Source organism: Martes martes (genome assembly GCF_963455335.1).
Source record: "Martes martes genome assembly, chromosome: 4".
In the NCBI taxonomy this organism is placed as follows: Eukaryota; Metazoa; Chordata; class Mammalia; order Carnivora; family Mustelidae; genus Martes; species Martes martes.
This window is the reverse complement of record NC_137891.1, coordinates 182,226,043-182,238,585: the sequence shown is the minus strand read 5'-3', so window position 1 is coordinate 182,238,585 and position 12,543 is coordinate 182,226,043.

Sequence of the window (12,543 nt, the reverse complement as noted above, 5' to 3'; positions counted from 1 at the left end):
AGGATCACAGGTGAATTCTACCAACATTTCAAGAAGAGTTAATACCTGTTCTTCTCAAACTATTCCAAAAAAAAAGGAAAGGAAGGAAAACTTTCCAATTCATCTGATGAGGCCAGCATTTTCCTGATACCAAAACCATATAAAGATGTGACAAAAAAAGGGAACTACAGGTCAGTATCTCTGATGAACATAGATGCAAAAATCCTCAACAAAATATTATCATGCCAAATCCAACAATATATTAAAAAATAATTCACCGTGTTCAAATGCGATTTATCCCTGGAATGCAAGTGTAGCTCAACATTCACAAATCAATTAACACAAGACATCATGTCAATGAGAGAAAAAATAAAAACCATATAATCATTTTAATATACGCAAATATATAACATTTGGCAAAGTAAAACATCTATTCATGATAAAAGACCTCAACAAAGTAGGTCTAGAGGGAATGTACCTCAACATAATAAAAAACCCACATATTTGAAAAACCTACAGCTAGCATCACAGTCAATGGTGAAGGACTGAGAATTTTTTTCCCTAAAATCAGGAATAAGACAGAGATGTCCACTCTTACCACTTTTGTTCAACATAGTACTGGAAATCCTAGCCACTGCAATCAGATAAGAAAAAGGAATAAAAAACATCCAAGCTAGTAAGGAAGAAGTAAATTTTTCACTAACTATAAATGACATGATACTATATAGATAACCCTAAAGACTCCATCAAAAAACTATTAGAATTGATCAATGAAGTCAGTAGGGTCACAGAATGCAAAATCCATGTACAGAAATCCTTCGTGTGTCTATTCCCTTATAATGAAGCAGCAGAAAGAGAAACTAAGAAAATGATTCCATTTATAATCATACCAAAAATAATAAAATACATAGGAATGAACTTACCCAAGGAGGTAAAAGGCCAGTACTCTGAAAACTATAATATACTGATGAAAGAAACTGAAGATGACACAAACAAATGGAAAGACATTCTAAGCTCATGGATTGGAAGAACAAACATTGTTAAAATGCCCGTACACCCCAAACAATCTACACATTCAATGCAATCCCTATCAAAATACAAATAGCATTCTTCACAGAACTAGAACAAACAATCCTAAATCCCTGAATAGCCAAAGCAATCTTGAAAAAGAAAAGCAAAGCTGGAGGCAGCCCAATTCTGGACTTGCAGTAATATTACAAAGCTGTAGTAATCAAAACAGGGCAGTACTGGCACAAAACAAGATACACTGATCAATAGAACAGAATAGAAAATCTAGAAATAAACCCACAGTTAATCTTTGACAAAGCAGGAAAGAATATCCAATGGGAAAAAGACAGTCTCTTCAACAAATGTGTTGGGAAAACCAGACAGCTACAAGCAAAAGAATGAAACTGGATCACTTTCTTTCAATATGCCTAAAAGTAAACTCGAAATGGATTAAAGACTGAAATGTGAGACCTGAAACCATAAAACTCCTAGAAGAGAGCACAGACACTAATTTCTCTGATGTCAGCCATAGCAGCATTTTTCTAGGTATGTCTCATGAAGCAAGGGAAATTAAAGCAAAGATAAAACTCTTGGGACTTCATCAAAATAAAAAGCTTCTTCACAGCAAAGGAAACAATCAACAAAATTTAAAGACCACCTACTGAATGGGAGAAGATATTTTCAAATGGCATATCTGATAGAGAGTTATATCCACAACATATAAAGAACTTATAGAACTCAACACCAAAGAAACAAATAATCCACTTAAAAAGTGGGCAGAATGGTTGATATCCAGGATCTATAAAGAACTCCTCAAACTCAACACACACAAAACAGATAATCATATTAAAAAATGGGCAGAAGATATGAACAGACACTTCTCCAACGAAGACATACAAATGGCTACCAGACACATGAAAAAATGTTCATCATCACTAGCCATCAGGGAGATTCAAATCAAAACCACATTGAGATACCACCTTACACCAGTTAGAATGGCCAAAATTAGCAAGACAGGAAACAACGTGTGTTGGAGAGGATGTGGAGAAAGGGGAACCCTCTTACACTGTTGGTGGGAATGCAAACTGGTGCAGCCACTTTGGAGAACAGTGTGGAGATTCCTCAGGAAATTAAAAATAGATCTTCCCTATGACCCTGCAATTGCACTGCTGGGTATTTACCCCAAAGATACAGATGTAGTGAAAAGAAGGGCCATCTGCACCCCAATGTTTATAGCAGCAATGGCCACGGTCGCCAAACTGTGGAAAGAACCAAGATGCCCTTCAACGGACGAATGGATAAGGAAGATGTGGTCCATATACACTATGGAGTATTATGCCTCCATCAGAAAGGACGAATACCCAACTTTTGTAGCAACATGGACAGGACTGGAAGAGATTATGCTGAGTGAAATAAGTCAAACAGAGAAAGTCAAGTATCATATGGTTTCACTTATTGGTGGAGCATAACAAATAATATAGAGGACAAGGGTAGATGGAGAGGAGAAGGGAGTTGAGGGAAATTGGAAGGGGAGGTGAACCATGAGAGACTATGGACTCTGAAAAACAACCTGAGGGTTTTGAAGGGGCGGGGTGGGAGGGTGGGGGAACCAGGTGGTGGGTATTAGGGAGGGCACAGATTGCATGGAGCACTGGGTGTGGTGAAAAAACTATGAATACTGTTACGCTGAAAATAAATAAAAAATTGGAAAAAAAAAAAAGTGGGCAGAAGACACGAACAGACATTTCTCTAAAGAAGGCATCCAGATGGCCAAAAGACACATGAAAAGATGTTTAACATCACTCATCATCAGAGAAATGCAAATCAAAAGCACAATGTGGCATCACACACATGACTAAAATAAAAAATATGAGAAACAACAGGTGTTGGTGAGGGTGTGGAGGAAAGGGAACCCTCTTGAACTGTTGGTGGGAATGCACATGAATGTAGCCACTCTGGAAAACAGTATGGAGTTTCCTCAAAAAAACTAAAAATAGAGACACCATATGATCCGGTAGTCATATGTACTACTGGGAATTTCCCAGAATATGAAAAAGTTTCATATTTATAAGAATACCAAAACACTAATTCAAAAGGATATATGTACCCCTCCTATGTTTACAGCAGCGTTATTTACAACAGCCAAATTTGGAAGTAGCCCAAACATCCATAGATAGATGAATGGATCAAGAAGAGGTGGTATATAATGGAATTATTCAGTCAAAAAAAAAAAAAAGGCATGAAATCTTGCCATTTGCAATAACGTGGATGGAGCTAGAGAGTATAGTGCTAAGTGAACTGAGGCAGAGAAAGACAAATACCATGTGATTTCACTCATCTGTGGAATTTAAGAAACAAAACAAATGAATAAAGCGGGGGGAGGAGACAAAACAAAAAACAGACTTAATAGAGAACAAACTGATGGTTACCAGAGGGGAGGTGGGTGAAGGGATGGGGGACATAAGTGGAGGGGATTAAAAATGCACTTATCGGGGCGCCTGGGTGGCTCAGTGGGTTAAAGCCTCTGCCTTCGGCTCAGGTCATGATCCCAGGGTCCTGGGATTGAGCCCCGAATCGGGCTCTCTGCTCAGCGGGGAGCCTGCTTCCTCCTCTCTCTCTCTGTCTGCCTCTCAGCCTACTTGCAATCTCTGTCAAATAAATAAATAAAATCTTTTAAAAAAATAAATAAAAATACACTTATCTTGATCTGAGATTGCTTATGCAGATTCCTCTGGTGGTCTCTGTGGGCTGATGAGGTTCTAGGATTGTCTCCTGCTGTCCTTCCTGGTGTGAGAGAGGGGAGGGGAGAGATCTGCACACGGGGAATTTGTATCCTACATTTAGGCAACTGGGGGAGAGCCGAGATCTGTTTTGGGGTCACTGTTTCTCAATTGTCTTCAGTTCACAGAAACCCTTGTGCCAAAATGACCCATTTGGGGATGGCCTCTTCCCATCCCCTACAGTAGTGTTCGCACATTTTTTTCTCACTTCATTTCCCGAGTCTGGTCCTGTGATCATTCCTCTTCATCAGATGAAGCAACTTGTCCGAAGTCAACTAGTTGGGGGTAGAACCGGGACTTGAACCTGGCCAGGTGCTCCAGGTGCGGGGCATGTGCTGACAAACATTATCCTAACTTCCTCTTCATACCAAACTGGAGGCAAAGTAGGTTCCGTGTTTTTAGACCCGGCACAGGATGTGGTTCCATGTCGACTGATGTCCTGCGTGGTAGGGTCAGAGGCACTATGATGTAGTGCAGCTACATACTCTGTTCTCAACAGAGGCAGGGGTGTGCACGATTTTGGACCCCAGGGGACATTTGGCCATGTCTGGAGACTACAGAGGAGGCCCTATGGGCGTCTAGTAAGTCGAGGCCAGGATGCTGCTAAACATCGGACAGTACGCAGGACGGCCCGCACGACCATGAGTTATCTGGTCCCAAATGTCAAGAGCACCCAGTTGGGAGCTCGTATGGATTTTATTTGGAGGTCAGGCAGACCAGTGGGCTTCACGTCCCCTTCCTCCTGGATGCCCTTGAGCTCCACTGAGTCTCAGCTTCCTCCGCGGAAAATGCCCGCCTGCAAAGCTCATTACGGAAAGGAAATGATATAATGTAAGTGGCCTGCACATAGCAGCTGGGCGGGTGGGTGACACAGCCTCACGTCCTGGTCTGGACAGGGGCGGTGGCTCACGATGGTTGTGAGGGGCAAAGGAGCCGAGATGTTCCATCTAAGAAGAAAGAGGGATGCCCAGCCAGCTACAAAAAGTGAAGATTCATTTCAATATTTGTTAGTTCTCTTGTTCAAAACCTGACTTAAAAGTTGAGGCAGCTGGGGGGGGGGGACAATGGAGAGGTGACTGAACCCTAAATGTACCAGCAGCCAGCTGGGTGACTCAGAACAAGTTTCTGATAACCGCGGGGGTTTTGGTATCCTCACCTTTCTGTTTTTGAACTTCCTGCCTCGATAGAACAGGAGTTGGAGCTGATTTCGTTTTGCTGCTCACTTTCCGGCTGTGTGAAGGGGCCCTTTCTGGACGTTGTTGCATGTTCACGTCTACCATCTCCTTTGTTGATATTCATCTCATTAGTCTTTTATTCAGTGAACGTTGACCGGGCACCTGTCCTATGCAGGGCACTCTGCTGAAGGCGGGGCATGGAGAGGAGCATCTAGAAACGAGCACCAGGAGGGCCGAGGCCCTGCGGGCCCCATCCCGGGACAATGCCCAGCAAACCCTCTATTCTCAGGACAGCCTGTGAGAGGAGACCAAAAAATGAGCCACCTGCCAGCCTTCTAAATGAATGTAAAGATGTGTGTCTCCCGAGTTGAGGACGTGCTGTATTCAGGCTTCACGGGGTCTCCGTGGTAGGAGGACCGTAGAGTTCTAGATCAGTCAACAAGCATGAATGGAGCCCACGCTCCGAGTCAGGCCCTGCTCGAGGTTCTGGGAACACGGTGGTGAATGAAAAGGACAAAAGTCTCCCGTGGTGCTTACTGGCTAGCGGGTAGGTGGGTAACCGATGAAGGCCCTCAGCTGCCCACTGAACTGGACGGCGCGGGGCGAAGAGGGCTGCAATGGAGATGAAAAGGCCGACAGGAGGAGGGGGATGCCTGCCCTGGCGGGGGGGCCTTGGTGAGAGGCGGCACGTGGAACAATTGTCTCAGAGGTGAGGGAGTGATGTGCAGGAGTCTCTTGGGGGAAGGGTGGTCCAGGGGCATGTGTGTTTGGGGGACGGCAAGGAGGCCAGTGCGGTTGGCCCAGAGTCAGCTGGGGACAGGGAGCCTGGGATGGGGAATCAGGTGGGGCCCTGAGGATGCTCCAAGGTCTTTGGTGCTTCCTTGAGTGAGATGGGAAGCCATGTGGAAGGGCCACGGTAGATATACATCCACTACGGTGAGTTTCCCGTGCATCGAGTCACCTCTGAGCAAGGACCTGTTTGCAGAATAACCGACTAAGCTCCTATATCCAATCCCAGGCACAGCTCATTTCTGTAAAACGTTAGTGGCCAGTAGGATCCAGTGGCAGCCTTTCCACCTGCAAAAATCAAAAGTTACGATCACCGCGGGCCTACCTGGTGCTCTGTATCCTTGAGCATCACCTCTGTCACACCTGGGAGCGTCGTGCCGAGTTCCCACCAGGCACATGGCAGGTGCTCAAGAAATGCTGGGAAAGGTAACTTGTCTGTGCAGAGTGCCCTCGATGGCAATTTCCACAAATAAATCTATTTAATTCACCTAGACACTCTTGGAGGTACATTTAATTGCTTCCTTTGTGGATGGAGTAACTGAGATGAAGGTGTAACAGGTTTAGGTGAAACTACACGGCTTCAGGAAGGAGTGGGAGCTGAATACAGGTCTCCCAGTTTGTGAGGTCTGTGCTGCAAGGGGCCTGAGTCAAGGGCAAATTCTGGGTCAGCCATTTGGCTCTGCTGTAGACTAGGAATGAAGGAAGGTGGAGTGGGGTCCATGAAAGTCATCATGTGTCCCTGGGCCTAGAGGAGAGTGGCTTCCACAATTAGTTGTTGAATGAATGGAAAAAGAAAAAATGAAGACACCCGAGTGCATTGGAAGTGAGGCGCTGGGTTGTCGGAAATGAGTTATGAGCCCACGCAGAAGCAAGGCTAACTGGGCCAAGGGTGATTTGTGCAGAGGCTGAGGGATAGGGGGATTCTGTCCAGTGAGAAGGAATCACCCCCTGTTCTTTCTTGCTCACATTCACCCTACCTCTTAGAGTTTTATGAGCAGCTTTTGTCAATCCATTTTCCAGACAGAAGAACCAACTCAGAGCACATCCAAAATGGTAGTTTTGTCTGTGAAAAAAACCTCATCAAAAGAGGCCGCAAATCTGGGCAGTTCCAACTGGGTGAAAAGAATTGCTTTATCCTGAAGCCAGAAGGAAGCCTTTCCTTCCCCATCTCATATAGTGGCGTGTTTTTAAGAAGTTGGGGATTTGCTCGATGGCCAGATTTCTCTGTTTTGTACATGGCAGGGTGAAAAAAAAAAAGACCCCAAACCATACCCATGAGGCTGTTTCAGCCCCAAGTAGAGTCCCCCAGCCCCACCAAGGCATCATCTTCAAGCCTGGAGGTGGCAGGTACTCAGGAGCCTAGCGAAGGGGCTTCCTTACCTAGCTTCGTAGAGGAAGGGTCTCATTGCAGCTACTCAACAAACATTTGTCAGATGGATAAATGAATGAGTGAGTGAAGGGTAACTTCTTCCAGCTTATCCTCTCTACCATCCAATGAGTCAATTCTAGTAATGCCTGACTGGAATCAGGTCATTCAGAATTATTTACCAACAGGCTCCGAATTCTTTATCCGCAATTCCAATACCCAGATAGCTGGGGAAAATGAGAATTTTTTCATAACTTGTTGGGCAACCAAATCTGACCTGAGCTCATTGGTTGGCATGTTTGGATTTAAATTGGGATGAGGATATGTATTGCCCTTACGTACTCCACTTACGTGAATGTTCATAGGCTTGCTGCAGAAATAGTAACATGTATAATAATGGAATTATTTTCCTGTGTCCTGCCAGGATGACATATACTATCCAGTTTATGTACCATATATGCCATCTTGTTCAAGCTATGAAATGATTGGACACAGGTAGAAGATCACAACAAGATACCATAGGACTCCCATCAGGTTGGCTAAAATACAAAATACTGATAGCCTCAAATGTTGGCAAGGATGCAGAGACACTGGCTCCCTCATTCCTTGCTTCTGGAAATGTAACATGGTACAGCCTTTCTGGAATGTCCAACGATAGAGGTCATTTATGGTCAGCCATGAAAACCTAAACTCGCTGAACAGAGTCAACATTCACGATTTCATCTTTTGGATCTTTCTTCATCTCCACTAGCAATTAACATTGTTTCTTTTAAATTCTCATGAGCTTAGGGGTGCCTGGGTGGCTCCCTTGGGTGAGCGTCTCACTCCTGATTTCAGCTCAGGTCAGAATCTTGGGGTCATGAGATTGTGCCCTGGGTAGGGCTCCATGCTGGGCGTGAAGCCTGATTAAGATTCTCTTCTCCATCTGCCCCTCCCCCAATGCTTGCGTGCACACACACACTCTCTCTCTCAAATACATAAATAAATCTTTTTAAAAAAATCTCATGAGCTTATTAACCTTGATTTTAACTACCACGTTCCAAGCACCTCCAGCAAAGGAAGGGCTGTATCTTAGAGGAACACCTCTCCCCTTTTCCGGTTGCTGGTCCCCATCAGTCCCCATCATAACAATCATGGGTCAGATGGAAATTCCCCTCCCCCACTGGCTGATGCCATGATGCCCACTGAAGATGTGAACCTTCTCCTGTAAGAGAAACCTTTGACCAGGTTCTATTCAGATGTGTATACAAGGAGCTCATAGATGGAAAACAGGTGTAAGTTTTTTGTTTTTGTTTTTGTTTTTGCAGAGGGAGAGAGAGAGAGAGTCTTAAGCAGACTCCACATTGAGTGTGGAGCCCAACTCAGGGCCGCTCTCATGACCCTGAGATCATGACCTGAGCTGAAATCAAGAGTCTGACGCTTAACTAACTGAACCACCCAGGTAGCCCCAGATGTAAGCTTTAATGTGGGAATGAAACCGTTTATTTCTGCCCCATTTTCAACCATGCAACAAATACTTTTGGAGTGTCTGTGGAATGTCAGGCACTATCCTGGCTCTGGGATATAGGACCAAGTAAAACCAGACTGGGCCTACCGGCTATCCTTTTTTAGACGTTTACCACGAGCCATGTGGTTATTTATCCAACGTTATTTATCCAAGTGGGACTCCGTACTATTGCCATGGATGAGTAAGAAAGGGTGTACACTGGGTCAGATGCGGATGGGCAAATGGGGCTGGGGAGGAAGGAAGGAGCTCAAAACTCCCTGGCAGGTCCTGGACGGTTATTGCAAGTGAAGCCGTCACAAGTTGGGAATAAATTCTCAAGGTTTGGGGTTGGGCATCTGAGTACCTGGAGGGGTCTCCTTGACTAGACACTCATGGGCCATGGACTACGTGGCAGTGGTTTTAGTTTGCAGTCAATGGCTGCACTTGACCTAACTACAAATCCTTTTTCTTTCTTTCTTTCTTTCTTTCTTTCTTTCTTTCTTTCTTTCTTTCTTTCTTTCTTTCTTTCTTTCTTTCTTTTTTTTTTTTTAAGATTTTGTTTATTTATTTGAGCGAAAGAGCGAGAGAGGGGCAGAGGGAGAGGGGGAAGCAGGCTCCCCACGGAGCAGGGAGACTGATGCGGAACTTGATCCCAGGACTCTGAGATCATGACCTGAGCCGAAGGTGGATGCTTAACCACCTGAGCCCCAGGTGCCCCCTAACTACAAATCCTTTGTCAATTTGGTCCCAGAATGGATTTGTCTTCCTTGACAACACTTAGTTCCATGAAGATATTTGTTTCCTTAAACCTGCCACTTCATGAACTTGGACACTGTCATTTTCTCCTCAGATTTGACTAGCTCACTTGGGGCTCACCTAGAGATTTGGGGTGCATGTTGCCACTGTCCCTTTACTCTGACTTGACGCCAGTTACTTTTCTTCTTTAGGACAAGGCAAGTGGTTTTCCTGATGTTTCTCCATCCTTGTGCATTTTGAAGAAAGACTCCTTTGTTAAGTCTGAGCCAGAAACATGGAATTTGTTGGCCCTAATCACTAGATCTCCATCATGGGAAGTAGATAGATGATTCTGGGAGTCTAATTTAGGATGAGAAGTGTTGTAAAGGAGGAAAGTCCAGAGTAGTCTCTTGCTATGTGATCTCGGGGAAAGTAATTACTCTCCCTGAGTCTCACTTTCTTTTTTGGTCATTGGGTCTTTTTTCTTTTTCTTTTCTTTCTTTTTTCCTTTTTCTTTCTTTCTTTCTTTCTTTCTTTCTTTCTTTCTTTCTTTCTTTCTTCTTTTTTTTTTGTCAACCTTTTGTAGGGCTGCTGTGTTGGAGAGGATGTAGAGAAACGGGAACCCTCTTACATTGTTGGTGGGAATGCAAGTTGGTGCAGCCACTTTGGAAAACAGTGTGGAGATTCCTTAAGAAATTAAAACTAGAGCTACCCTAGGACCCTGCAATTGCACTACTGGGTATTTACCCCAAAGATACAGATGTAATGAAAAGAAGGGCCATCTGTACCCCAATGTTCATAGCAGCAACGGCCACAGATGCCAAACTGTGGAAAGAACCGAGATGTCCTTGAACAGATGAATGGATAAGGAAGATGTGGTCCATATATACTATGGAGTATTATGCCTCCATCAGAGGCATAATACAAAAAAAACTTTTGTATCAACATGGACGGGACTGGAGGAGATTATGTTGAGTGAAATAAGTCAAGCAGAGAGAGTCAATTATCATACGGTTTCACTTACTTGTGGAGCAGAAGGAATAACACGGAGGACGTTAGGAGAAGGAAAGGAAAAGTGAATTGGGGGAAATCGGAAGGGGAGACGAACCATGAGAGACTGTGGACTCTGAGAAACAAACTGAAGGTTTTGGAAGGGAGGGGGGTGGGGATTAGGTGAGCCTGGTGGTGGGTATTCAGGAGGGCATGTATTGCATGGAGCACTGGGTTTGGGGCATAAACAATGAATCTTGGAACACTGAAAAAATAAAATTAAATTAAAAAAAAAAGAAAAAACAAACCCCAATGGCTTTGTCTCCTTTTTCCCCAACATTATATTATGACCTAATGGATTTCACAAGGGGACCTGACCAGCAGAGGTCCAGCTGAAGGCAGAGAAGGCTGGGACTCTGGATTCAGCCAGACAAAAAATAAGCCAAGATAACAGGTGGCTGAATTTGGGGGAAGGTGTTTCAGATGAAGGCGAAACCAGACAGGGAGGAGACGACCAGTCGCATGGAGAGGGATCAGTTCTGGGAGGTCAGCTGGGACAGGGGGAGGTAGGACATGTGCCCCGGAGGCCGAGCAGACAAGTAGACAAATCTAGAAGGCTCAGCTGAGGCAGGGATCAGAGAACCATATGGACCAGGGGCTGGGTGCAGGAGTTCATGAATCTACCAGTGAAAGCTGCTTCCTGACATGTTCACGTGGCAGCCATGCACACCCATCAACCACCATCTGTTGCTCACACCTGTGGGGCCTTAGCTTTGTTGCTTGTCTCCCCACAGTGAAGGGAGCCATGAGGGCCAAGGACGGAGAAACTGGGGGTTGGAAGCTAGGTCCACCAAAGGAAACAAAAAGGACTTAGCCCTTGGAAAGTAGAGCAGAGAGAGCATGCAGGCGCAGATAAACCACACATAGGAAAGATTTGCAAGGCTTTGAAGAGTGGCTCTTGGGGTGGGAGCAATGATGGTGAGCAGGAAAGAAGACTCATGGCTCATGAGGCAACAAAGAAGGGACCTCAATGCCATGGCTGCCTTTCTCGGTGGGGGTCTTCCCCTCCTGGCTCTGGGCAGGGGCTATTTCATCGGGTCAGGCTGTGGGCAGATGGCTGGGGGACAGGTGAGCACTGATTGGCAAGGAGTAGGGATGCAGGAGGTAAGATGAGAGGGATAGTTGGTTTATATGTGCTGCTCTTGGGCAAGCCCTCATCGGTTCCAGTGTCCATCTCAAACTCTGGAGATAGGCTGCCTGGCTTTGCAATCTTTGCTGCATTGTTTCCTTCTCTGCGACCTTGGCCAATTCACTTAACCTCTTTGGGGCTCAACTTTTTCATCTTCATAATGGAGCTAATGATAGTACTTACCATAGCAAGTCGATGTGGGGGTTAGATGAGGTTATGTATGTGAAGAACCAGGAGCAATGCCCAGCATGTTGTTTGTGCTCAGTTAAGTGTCGGAGTCATTACTGATATCATCATCACGATGTTTTCCTAAACTTGGACTTGCCCTTGAGTTTACCAGGATCCTTATTTCGATTATGCTACTGAAACCAAACAAGTACCAGGGAAGTCTGAGTTATGCAAGAGTCTCTCTCTCTGTTTATTCAAATGAAGGTTGGCAGGACCTCCTGTGGTCCTGGCACTTACTCTTAGCTCATTGTTCTAGCACTTTCCTTTTGTTGGTGGGAGTTCTCTGTGTCTTCTCCTTCACTGAGGAGGCTCCCCACCTCCCAACTATTGTCCTCCCCTCCTCCCTGTCTAGCAGACCACTCACCATAGAGCTGAGTCCATAGGGGTAAGCTATTATTTATAGTGTTAAAAATTATAATACTGTTTAAGAAACAAAACAGAGGATCATCGGAGAAGAGAGGGAAAAAATAAAATAAGATGAAATCAGAAAGGGAGACAAGCCATGAGAGACTCTTAATCATAGGAAACAAACTGAGGGTTGTTGGAGGGGAAGGGAAGGTGGGATGGGGTAATTGGGTGATGGACATTAAGGAAAGCATGTGATGTAATGAGGACGGGGTGTTAAATAAGACTGATGAATCACAGGACTGTACCTCCGAAACTAATAATACATTGTATGTTAATTAATTGATTAAAATAGTAAAAAAAAAGCTGTTACAAAATTGAAAAAAAAATTATAATAATGTCATATATGGAATGACAACTTCTGAGAGGGATTTGGAACATAATAACAATCCCTCTTCTTTTTTTAAATTATA